The 12152-nt window shown below is 41.4% G+C and overlaps 1 long non-coding RNA gene across 1 annotated transcript; it reads right to left on the minus strand.

Moving 5' to 3' along the window:
* Nucleotides 1–5880: 5880 nt before the first annotated feature.
* On the minus strand, nucleotides 5881–11868 carry LOC147652571 (uncharacterized). Its single transcript, XR_015287961.1, has 2 exons — nucleotides 7896–11868; nucleotides 5881–7172 (listed from the first exon to the last, which is right to left on the minus strand). It is a non-coding gene; the product is annotated as an uncharacterized LOC147652571 (long non-coding RNA).
* Nucleotides 11869–12152: the final 284 nt, after the last annotated feature.

Consider the following 12152-nt stretch of genomic DNA (forward strand, 5'->3'; position numbering starts at 1 on the left):
TTAGTTCCATTTGCTGGAGCCCTTTTTCAAAGGGAATAATGATGCTAACTTACTCTTTGGGATAGAAACTAAGTTGTATTCATCCCTATAAGTTTTTAGGAAAACCCATTTGCTGGGCTGTCTTAACATAAATACGTCTCGGCTAACACTATTCTTCAAAGTCCCTGAATATTTTTGGCCTGGGTTCTTGTGGATAGAAGCAGATGGCCGCAGCAGAACAACAGATGTTTTTTCAGATGTTAAAGTAGGGCTGAATTTAAGTGGAAATTTGACAAAAATACAACAAATGTGATCCGAACCCCAGCCTTGAGAAGAGGGGCTGGCTGAGTGGGGTGTCACAGAGCGAGTGGTCCAGGCTGCATCAAAGTATTTCTAACTCTTGGTCTCTCAGCATGGCCTTTCTCAAACACCAAAGATGTGATGCTGGAGCTGCAGTGCCTGAGGAGCAAAGAGAATGAAAGGCAGTGCCTCAAAGGCTGGCCCATTTTAACCTGAGAACTGCGCTTCTGAAGCAGGCCCTGGCTCCACTTGTGGTCCCTTGGTTTGTCTTTCCAGTCCCCTGAACTCAGGGGAGCTCAGGTAAGGTTGCTCTGAGTATGCTGAACAATTGCCACAGCTCAGCAACATCTCCTAAGCACCCTTCTCCAAATGCTGGCTTTTTGCCACAAGCTTGTAATAACACAGCTGAACCAGATTATTTTCTGGAAAAAAAATTGTCTGCAGTTTACTATTGCCTTTGGTTTCTTTATAAAACAATATACATATTTATGCATACTTCTATTCTTCACTTATTACCGAGACTGAAAATTAATCCTGTGGAAAAACCAACATGGTATTGTAGGAAGTCATTCAGTATTAAAAAGAACTGATTTGTCAGGTTCAGAGAGGCAAAGCACCATTCAGCCATGGCAGGGAGCTATGGTAACAATCCACTTGGGCAAGCACATTCAGAAATTACACTTTTTGCAAGTGGAATGACAAGATTTGACCAATTTCCTTTTAATAGGTTAGGAGCCAAGCTATTGTTACAATTCTAGGTGCTTTTTTAGCTCTAGCATTGACAAGAACACTGAAAGGTGAGTTTCCTCAGGGGTTTCTCTTGGTGTGGGAGGACTAACTCTGCAGTCTTTGGATGTGAATAAAATTGTTTGGTTTGCTTGCCTGGTTGTGGAAGGAGCTAGTGGTTCAGTGACCGAACAGGCTGAGATGGCGTTCCAGCTTACACCTGTCAAAATGTTTACATGCTCCTTTTTGTCTCATTTATCCCAGACTTTATCTCCAGACATGAACAAAGCTAAGAGAAAATGCAACTTGCTCAAAAAGTGGTACTTGCATTACAGAGAAAAAAGAGAAGGAGCACTTAATTGTCATGATAGAATACTTAAGATGAAATTTCTTATTTCAGACAATAGCAGACCACGAGGCTACAGAGCTAACTTGCATCAGATGTGAACACTGCATTCAACTTCCAAGAATTAAACAAACATTCCTGAAGCTGATAATCAGGCTGGAGAGACAAAGGTTTTGCAGAATCTTTGCTAGTCTCTTTGTGGTCTTGAAAATTATTTGGGATTAATTTAAAACAACAGAAACAGAATCACAGAATATGCTGAGTTGGAAGAGAGTCAGGCGTACTGAGTTGGAAGAGAATCACTGAGTCTGACTCCTGGCCCTGCACTGGACCATCCCTTGCGAGGATCTCTCTGAAAAAGCAACAATATCCTGCACAGAACAGATGTACAACTATAATGAGCTTTACTTTCTTATTTACCTGGCCAGGCTGCAGAAGATTGATTTCTCTCTTCTGTCAGGCGACTGAAAGCTTCACAATAAAATTGTGAGGTAAGGGAGAAATAGAGTAGGTTTTCTGATAGGTTCCCAAAAAGACAGTCTTATAAATACTGCAAACCTGTCCAGCAGAGAAACAAAGATGTGCTGGCTGGGGAAGGGCTCCCACAAGAAGGCAGTTAGATGAAGTTTTGCCAGGGAATACTCCATTGCTTCTTTAGAAGGAGAAGCAGCATTCCTCTTGTAGGTGGGGAAAGGCTTCCATCAGAGCTGCCAGGCTGAGTGTGGTCAAATATCTCTTTGAGCCATTATCCTGTCACACACACAGCCAGTGTGGGATGATTAGGACATGAACATAAGAAACAGGCCACAAAGAAACTGTTCTTTGGGAATTTAACATACCCACAGCTGAGGGACGTCCTGAGCCAGAGGTGGTTTTGAAACTGTTACACTTGCTCAGTAGCCATCAGCAGACCTAGCCTCCTTCTGTTTGTTCACAATCTCTTTTGGAAGCAAGAGAAGACTAAAGTGGCAGAAAACACATTTTTTACAGCCAAAAGAAGCTAAGAAACATGGAGAGGAGTCTCTGAGATTCACTGGGCAAGAGACTTTGGGAGGAGGAACAAGGGTCAAGGAGAAATGATGATGGTCTTTGATGGATCCAAAATTTGCAGAGGAGTTGTGTACTGTGGGTGTGATTGTAGACTTTAAAAGTAGCTGCCTTGTTGCTAAAGATCTTGGTTGTTTTCTTATGAATAGGTGAAGAGGAACTGAAAGAAAGTGTGGTACTGGAGGAAACTCTATTGTGATGAGCCGGTGCCAGTGACGTTTTTCAAACCCTTTGCTTTTTATTTGGATCAACACAACAAACTGTAATATCGGCAGTGTTAGGAGCAGAGTTTCTACCCAACCATCATGATTTTTAGCTCAACCATCATGCTTTTTAGCTGGCTGGCTTGCTAGCATGTGCTCCTTGCTGAGGTATAAGCAGAACCAATACAAGAGTTTTGCTGGTGTGGGGCAACAAGCATCATTCCTCTGGCTGGTATGTGTGTTCACAGTCTCCTCTGCTGTGAGGATTCAGCTGTCTGAGCTGTGCTGCATGGAGAAAAGACTAGGAGAAATTGCTATAGTGTCTGTCACATGCTGTCCACATGACTTTGCCATCTTTCTTAATTTGATGACAAAATTACTCTGCTTGGGACTTGTCCTAAGGTCTTATTTGGCTGACAATATATATTCCACTCTCTCTTTATATCCCATTTCTGGGATATACTTTTCAAATTACATCAGACATTGGCTATATGCCTTCATTTTTAAGGCTCTCAGCTGTTTATCCCCACCCTACTAATTCTCTTTCATTGTTAATGAGGCACTGACTCCTGTCTCTGATCTCTCATGGTTGACTTAAGTATCTTTCAGACAAGTTCTTCCATGCTTCCTTACCATGCTGCTTCTCCAGTTTTGAGGCACTTTATGTAAATACTCTCAAGGGTATCGATTCATCCTTCTGTTTCCTCCACAGAGCCCCAGTTCCCCAGCCTGGAACCTCCAGCCACACTACCTTCCTTTTGTGTTCTCTTCCCAGCCTGTCAGGCTCAGCCTTCTCCCCCAGTTCTTCCCTGGCTGGATAGCACTACAGCTATCCAGCAGGAGAGAGCAGCAAATTTATTTTTTTCCCACTGTGTTTTTAAGCTCACATTTAGTGGCAAGTGCCAGTGCAGCACCAGCTCCTGCAGTCTTATTTTGGGCTGCAAGTCACTGGCAGAATTTTCCAACATGCAGTTAAAAGGGTAATCATCTTCCAGGCTGAGGCCAGGCTACAAACTCACTGCCATTTGGTTTTTCATCCTGCCAGTTGGCAAAGCACTGCTACTGAGCTGCCACTTGTGTTTGTTAATACCTGGCGCAGCTTTTCTTTCCTTTAGTTTTCTGTTTTAAGGTAAAGGACAGAAGAAAAGATTTTGCTAGGTGAATTTTGTGAATTTGCTAGGTGAACCTTGCTCAAATGGAAAAGGTAACATAGAGCAAATAAAGCAAAGATCTGTTTTAAGGAGCAGATATGAGAGGAAAAGCAGAAAATTTAATCCTCTGTGACAAAGCATGGTAAGTAAAGCAAAGAATAATTTTTTTCAAACCTATCAGTATTTTCTGATCCTTTAAAACCTATGGAGCCACCATCACAGCTATATGTAAAGGGCTGAAAGCTGAAAGAAAGCAGTTTTGCCATCTCAGGAGTTCGACTTTTTGCTGTAAGATCACATTCCCCTTCTGCTACCACTGTAACATTCACTATGACATTAGAGGGCCTTGGGACAAGGTACCAAACAGGCCTTAGGCATGCTCTGGATTTTAAGGGGTACATCTCAAAGGAGAGAATATGGAATGACTGTTACCCATGACCGGCAGCTTACAGCAGCTAAGTTCTGTGCAAATGCAGCAGGGTAAGAAAATCACAGAATCACTTAGTTTGGACAAGACCTCGAAGACAGAGTCCAACTCTTAACCCAGCATGGACATGTTCACCACTAAACCATGTCCCTAAATGCCACATCCACATTTTTTTTTGACTGCTTCCAGGGACAGCGATTTCACCACTTCCCTAGGTATGCTGTTCCAATGCTGATCACCCTTTCAGTTAAGAGACTTCTGCTACTAGCCTGATCTCCCTTGGCACAACTTGAGGTCATTTCCACTGTTCTATCACTTTTACTTCCTTTCAGGAAGTTGTAGAGAGTGATAAGGTCACTCCTGATCCTCCTTTACTCTAGGCTAAATGCTTCCAGCTTCCTCAGTCACTCCTCAGAGGACTTATTCCCTAGACCCTTCTGCAGCTCTGTGGCCCTTCTTTGGATGCACTCCCACACCTCAATGTCCTTCTTGTAGTGAGGGACCCAAAACTGGTTGCAGCACTTGAGATGTGACCTCGCCAGTACTGAATATAGAGGGGAGATCACTGCCCTGGTCCTGCTGGCCACACTGTTGCTGATACAGGCCAGGATGCCATTGGCCTTCTTGACCACCTGGACACTGCTGGATCATGTTCAGCTGCTGTCAACCAGCACCCCCAGGTCCTTTTCTGCTCGGCAGCTTTCCAGCCACTCTTCCTGCAAGCTGTAGTGCTGCTTGGGGTGGTTGTGACCCAAGGACAGGACCTGGCACTTCACCTTGTTGAACCTCATGCAGCTGGCCTCAGCCCATGGATCCAGCCTGTCCAGGTCCATCTGCAGAGCCTTCCTACCCTCCAGCAGATCAACATTCCCAGACAACTTGGTACTGCCTGCAAAGTGACTGACAAGGCACATGATCCCCTCATCCAGGTCATTGATAAAAGTATTAAACAGGACTGACCTCCCCTAATGTTCACAAGTGCTATTTTTTAGTTTTACTATTCTTTTAATGTATTTGAAAAGGAAACTAAACTGTAAGTCTTAATGCTACTTCAGCATTCCAGATGAAAATTTATATCCATACACTGAATTTTCAGAATGTTTCTTTTCTCATCTACCATAAAGACAGCAATTGTATTACATTGCATATATTTTCTCCTTCCTTCCTTCAAACCTGAGATTTTTGTAAGGATGTTTGGAAATTTAATTTTTTGATGAAAAATTGGATAAATAAATATTTCCTTTTTTTTTTTTTCTCAGATAGATTTTAAATATTATTGTCCTCTCTCCACGTCACACATTTTTCCACTTCAAAATCATGTGCAGCACGCGTTCTCTTTTCCTCTTAGGAGTAAATAAGTACAGAGATTAACTGATTAGAATGTTCTTTTTTTTTTTTTTTCCTCCAAATCTCAGGATGTTTTTAAAGGGAATACAAGAAAGTATAATCTCCAGATCTTATGATGAAGAACTGGTAGTGTAAACCAGGTGACTTCATTTTTTAAATAACACTCCAATAGGTAATGAACACACAGGTCAATTTTGAAGATACTAATCTCTTGTCTGCCAGTGACAATCCAGTTTGAAGCTAACAAATATTTCTAGTGTTGCTAACATTTTACCAGTACCACCAAGCCCACAGAGGAACTCTTGTAAAAAGTGTCAGATCAGTATCACAGAAAGGGCACAACGACTTGATCCCTTTACTCTGTTCAGCACTCAAAAATTTTTACTGACTGACGTATCTATCATCTGAATCAACAAAGCAAATGTCTTGTGTATTTTGTGTTTCTCCAATGTATGAGTTGTTTGCTCTTACTAAAAGTATTCATTCCAGTACTTCCTTGCATTAATCATAGGACTTGAATGAAAACTTCTGTCTTAAAACATTGCTTCTTTGGTGTTTGTGCCCACTTCCAGCATCCTGAATAGTCATCTTTGTGTGGGCAGAGGACGTTGTACAATGCAGTAACTGTTGCATTCTGTGGCCTTGGAAGACTCCATCCAAACTCCAGGTGCTATTTTTCATTATGAAAGGGTTAAGTCATCATGAAATTGTTATGATCAGAGCTCAGAGATTGCTCCTGTAATGAAGAATGGGTTCATTGCCGATTGTATCTCCAGACTTCATAGAATGGTGGTTTGAAAGGACTCATACCAACAGAATTTGTAATTTACCTATTTTTGACTGTTTTATTAAGCCAGAGCCAAGACTCCTTTTGGATTAGTCAGGCAACACTTGTCTTCAGTCTTTGTATGATCACAAAATCATAGAATGGTTGAGGATAGAAGAGATGTCCAACCCCCATACTTGAGCAGTGTCACTTGTTGCCCAAGACCACGTTCAGGTGGGATTTTAATATATTATTTTTTGATATGGAGATTCTACAACCTCTCTTTGACAACCTCTTCCAGAGCTCAGTAAAACATTTCATGATGCTTTTTTCCTCATTCCCTACCCAGAGTACATCCTAGGCTCTCAGTTGGCTCATCATCCATCTCCAGGCATAGCTCCATGCACATGAGCTGTTCTGTCACAAAGGGCAGCTCCTCCTCGTCTTCGAAGCCTGTCCTTCCTAAGAGCTTGCATCCCTCTGTTGGAGCACTCCAGCCATGACAGCCATTCCACCACGTCTCTGTGATCCCAAAAAGATCATGGCCTGTGATGGCAGGCAGATCTCTAGCTCCTCATGGTTATTCCCGTGCTGCATGCGTGTGTGCAGACACACTGATGTTTTGCTGGGTTTTCCCATCACGGTGCCCTGCAGGCACTCCTTGCTTCCACGCAATTGCTTGTAAGCAATTAAGGTGACCTTGTTTAACCCTATTTTGCTGATTTTGTGTTTCTCTTCATACAAATTATCCTGGGTCCTTTTCTTGTAACGGTGTCTGTCATGTCCTCACAGGATTGCTGGTAACTCTCTTCTTTCCCCATCAATAACGCACGTAACTTTCTGTTCCATCTAGATTAGTTCTGCAGATTTGCTTGTGCTCCTGGAAAAACATGAACAAAACCAAGTCATGCTTATTTTAAGAATGTATGATGGGGATGGAAAATTCTAATCTGTCCTCAAATATTTATGCTCACTGGAGTTGCTGTTTCTTTTCATGCTCTACAGAGAAAACTTCACAATGTATGCACTGGAGCTGAGTAAAGGTAGCTAGGAGGAACTGTCCTTTATCTTTGACAAAAACAAATGTTATAAAAGTCTCTTCCGAAAACCTGAACACACTGTAAGCTTTCAGAGAAGAGAAATGGCTTACTATGTTCACGTGTTTATTCATATTTCTCAGTAAACTCAAAGGTCATACAGTTCTCAAGTGGTAAAACAATGGGTATACCACAATCACTGTTTCATCATATCTTTCCCTTTCTCTCTCCAAGCCTCAACATGCTTTCAGCTTTACTTCATGGCCTAAATGAAGACATTAAGTGCATTACTGTTAGGACTGAGTAGTTCTGACACACAGAATGTGACTTTCACAGAAAACTGAGGAATGAAGAAAACTGTGACTGTCCTCCACAGAAACCTATCCTTTTGGATTAAAAGAAGTCAATTGTCCAGGCTCATTATAACAGAATTAAACCAGTGCATTCGGTGCAGAATGAAGGAAAACGATACTACAGAAAGATTAAAACTTCACTCAAGAGAAGCTGAAATCTCAGCATTATAATGCCACAAGAACTTGATTTGTTAATTTTTTGATCTGCCATACCTTAGCCTTTGTTGACTCTGGACAAACATGGTGCTGGTGAAGAGTGCTCATCTTGCAACCCTGCAGAGGAAAGTGCTTTGTCTATTCAGGGAGCACATACTGTACTCACACAGTTACTTCGTCCCCCTGCCATCATTGCACTACTGCCAGGCCCTCCTGCCTGCCCTGCCAAGAGGAAACCTTGGAAAAAGAGGCACAGAGACACAGGAGTGCCTAGCTGGGCAAGCTGATGGTGTTTTATTAAGGTCTCCTCTGGATTCTAAGTCACTAGCTGATTTCACTCTAGCTACTGTGAAAGAGGTCTCCTTGGAACCAGGAACATCATCTTCACTAGCAGCCAAACACAGGGAGTTGTGCCAGGAGCAGGGCAGGAAAAAGAGTGTGTCAAGAAACTGCATAAGAGCTTGATAAGATGAGAAAAATCAAACCCCCAGGTGCCTGAAACGCTGCAGAAGCATGGCAGGCAAATCAGAGGTGCATGTGCATGAGTCATGTTTAACCCTGAGCACCATGAGGAAGGGAAATAAAGCAGCTGTTCAAAAAGGTTGCTGTTTCAAAGGCTAGATATCAGTCAAAAATAGTAGGTAAGTTAAGAAAAGTCATTTGAGTACTAAAGAACAGAGAATTTCCAGAAAGAAATAAAGTCCTTACAATAAAAATGAATAAAAAAATGTTGGGGAAAGGCTATCTGGTCCAAGGCCATTTTGCAATAAGACGTCAATATTCACAACTGAGGAAAATATAGTTAGAATTGCCCAATTTATACTTAGTAAACAACAATCAAATGCACCAGGAACCCAAATAAAACCAATAAGGCTCCAAGTGCTGAAAGGCAAAAAGCCTTTTCTATTCTGGATGACATTAAATAAACACCTGAAAAAACAATGGTGCAAACAAGCACAGAAGAATGAAGGCTAAAAATCCAAGGAGTCTGCAAAAGGCAGTCAGCACACACTGACAGAGAGCAGCACACAGGACTGCACAAGGAAGCAACAGAGGCTGAAGTGACTCCCAGCATTTCTAAAGTGAAAGTGATTTCTAAACTGTCATAACAAAACTATTTCACAAAGCCCAAACACAAGGACTGAAAATGTTTACCAAGAAACTTAGTAAATGGATTTAGTGGAACATAAAATTATTATTTTGAGAACATTAAAGGAAGAGCTATGTCAAGAGACTGGAACATCTACCTGTAGTCTGAAATCTTAATACATATTTATCAGACAGTGAGGTATTAATATACATTAAGAAAAAAATGAGAAAACTATATTCTTGTTAAACATGACTCACAGAAATAATTACCCAGGCATAAATAACTTAGGTGTAAAGATAAAATAAAATCTTGGAAATAAATAGCATACAAATGTCTTAGGAAAGGAAATATTTATTCCATGTTTTCAAACGTGCCAGGGCTTGTTAGGAGAATGTGTACATTAGGTAGACATATATTCACAGACAGGATGATCAATGTAAAAATGTTTTTAAATGTGTGAGAAGGAAATTGCTGTAATACAAGATGTAGCTGTACTGCCAAAAACCTACAACACACCTACAAATGTTTCTTGAGTGTTCCAGCAGAAATGTGGGGGGGTATTTGATAAATAGAACAGCAAAGTCTATAAAATTGCTTAATTCTATGTAATTATGGAAAATGAGGGTTTAACAGTTTTCTTACATTTAGCTCTGGGGACTAATACAACCTAAAAATGGCTAAAATTGTAAACTGTTAGCCTCAAAGGAATGTAGATTTAGAAATACATCAAAGAATGGGAAACATCAAAAAAAACCTAGAAATACTCAAGAAAAGTTTGCAAAGATAGCTGCAGAAACTTTAGATCTGCAGTTGAAAAATGGTCACTATTTGCTTGCACTTGCTTAAAATTCTCTTCCAGTCTGGATTACTTTCTCAATTCAAAGAAACAGTTCAATTCAAGTACTAAATAACCTATGTAATTTTAAAAAAAGTTGTAAGTAAGATCTGGAATGTATGTGATGCCATGCTAAAGGTGATAATTGCTTAAAAATAGTATCTAGTGTGATTACCATAAGTTCTAATGTTTTGCAAAAGGATAGATTTGTATACATTTTCTATTGAATGCAGAGTATCCACAATCCAATATTCCTGTGAAAGAAAAAGTACGGAAATTTTCAAACTATAGAGTTAAGCCCAAAGTCTTAACTGGCATAGCTAAAAATGTTTGAAATCAGGTAGTTTTCAATAAAAATTTCAGACCTGAACTTCCTGACAATATAATGGGCAAAAATCTGAATATTGTGATCTGTTGCTGGCACAAGCAAAAAATAAAACTGAAAATGTTCTAGAAAAAAGCAGATTGAGACAGTGGAAAACAAGTTGGAAAGACCAGAGGCCTTTCTAAATTTTCATCAGGTAGGTGCAAAATTATTATTGAACAATATCAGTTCTTCAGTTACATATATCAGTTTATTTATAAAAGCAACAATGGATATTTGAATTATTGCATAAAAAGGGGAAGGGGGAAAAAGAGAAGTAGGAGTTTTTAAGTTAAAATACAGATCAGGCTGTTAAAATTTTGACATCTTGGAGGAACAGGAGTGAGCCAATCACTGTAGCGAGCGAATGCTAGGAGGTGTTTTGGAAATCATGAAATGACATTTGAAAATGCCTTGTGTAATCTTTTTTCTTATGGAAGAGAGGGTTGTAAAGATAATTGTTGCTTTCTGAAAGTGGCATGGTCAACTCAGATCAGCTGTTGATGTGTGGAAGTGCAAGATGTACCAGATTTCTGTCAATAGTTCATTCTGTCCTAAGCTCCATGTTTACCCCCTACTGTCTTTCAAGTCTGTTAAAAATATATCCTTCTTATAAGTTTTTGATTCAGAGCAGAGGTTTTGGTGTGATAGATTAAAAAGTGCAATGTTTGAAACAGAAAATAAACCAGGTAAACTAAAGTTTAAGATTGGACTATATTTGTCTAACTTGTAGATTAATTGCAGCAGCATGGTGCATGTGTTATTTCTGCCTTAGTTACTCACACTTGCCCATTTTTCAGCAGAATAGTGGGAGTGAGGCACTGAACAAACAAGATGAGGAACAAAAAACCAAAGATTTTAAATTTGAATTGTGAACTGAACATTTCAGAGGGCTGAGGGTCTGTTAAAAGCTTAAAGTAAAGAAAATACGCAGTTATGGCACAGCAGTTTGATTATTTCCATTCACTATTTATCTTACTTTCTCCAGCAAATGAGATTAAAGCTCCAACAGCAGATACGAAATTTTATGGGAAGGTTACCTTTCAAAAATTATTAACTACATGCACAAAAGAGAACAAGGACTCATGGGCATTCCATGGGAAACCAAAGCCCTGTAAGCCTCATCTGTGCAGTCGTGGCTGCAGCCCTGCAAGGACAGGGGAGCTGGCATGGAGTGCATTGTGGAGACTGCTGCAGCTCCAGGGAGCCGCTGTTCACCTGGGCTTAGAGGGGATGAGAGATTTGTCTCCAACACCAGTGTGGGGACCTAGTCAGAAAATACCTGAGACCCAAGAATTCTTTTCAGCCATCCATTTAGGGAAGTTGTGGCTCCTACAGGCAAATTAAATTCTCCTGATGACCAATCAGCTCAATCAAAGGAGTTTAAGGAAATCTAGTAAAAAGCGTTTTTCACAAAGTGCAGCAAACAAATGAAAATAATGAAAAAAAAAAAAAAAAGGATTGCAGGAAAGAAATACAGGAGTATAAGAAGAACCTTAGCACTGTTATATTGTCAGACTGTCAGGAGGCCCAGGCCCACAGCTCGCTGTAAGCAGCAATGTCACCTTTAGGGCCCCCCAGAGCAGCGGTGCCAGCTCTGGGGATACCACCCAGCCCGGACCTGCTTCAGCCACAGCCTCCCCACAGCCACAGGCCCAGGGCTCGCTGTAAGCCCAGCCCAGGGCCCTCAGCCTCTGCCTGCCCTGGCAGGTGCTGGCCTCCAGCTCAGCTGTGCCTGTGGCACACCTTGGCTCTGGGCCCCCACCTGTGTTTGGGCCAATGCCCTGGCACAGCCTGTCCCCATGGCCATGGTGGAGCTGAGCCCCGTCCTGTGGGTTGGCTTTTTGGCCAGCCCTGGCCCAGGCCCATGAGCCTGGTCTGTCAGTCGGACCCAGCTGTTGTCTCTATCAGCAGGACGGGCCCTGCCACCCTGGGGATCCCCTTGGGCCCAGCCCTGCAGGAGCAGCCGTCATCCTGCTCTCCGTCTTGGATGCTGGAGTTTCTCCATGCACTCAGTCTTCATAA

This window comes from Cyanistes caeruleus, chromosome 6 (assembly GCF_971803275.1).
Source record: "Cyanistes caeruleus chromosome 6, bCyaCae1.hap1.1, whole genome shotgun sequence".
NCBI lineage: Eukaryota > Metazoa > Chordata > Aves > Passeriformes > Paridae > Cyanistes > Cyanistes caeruleus.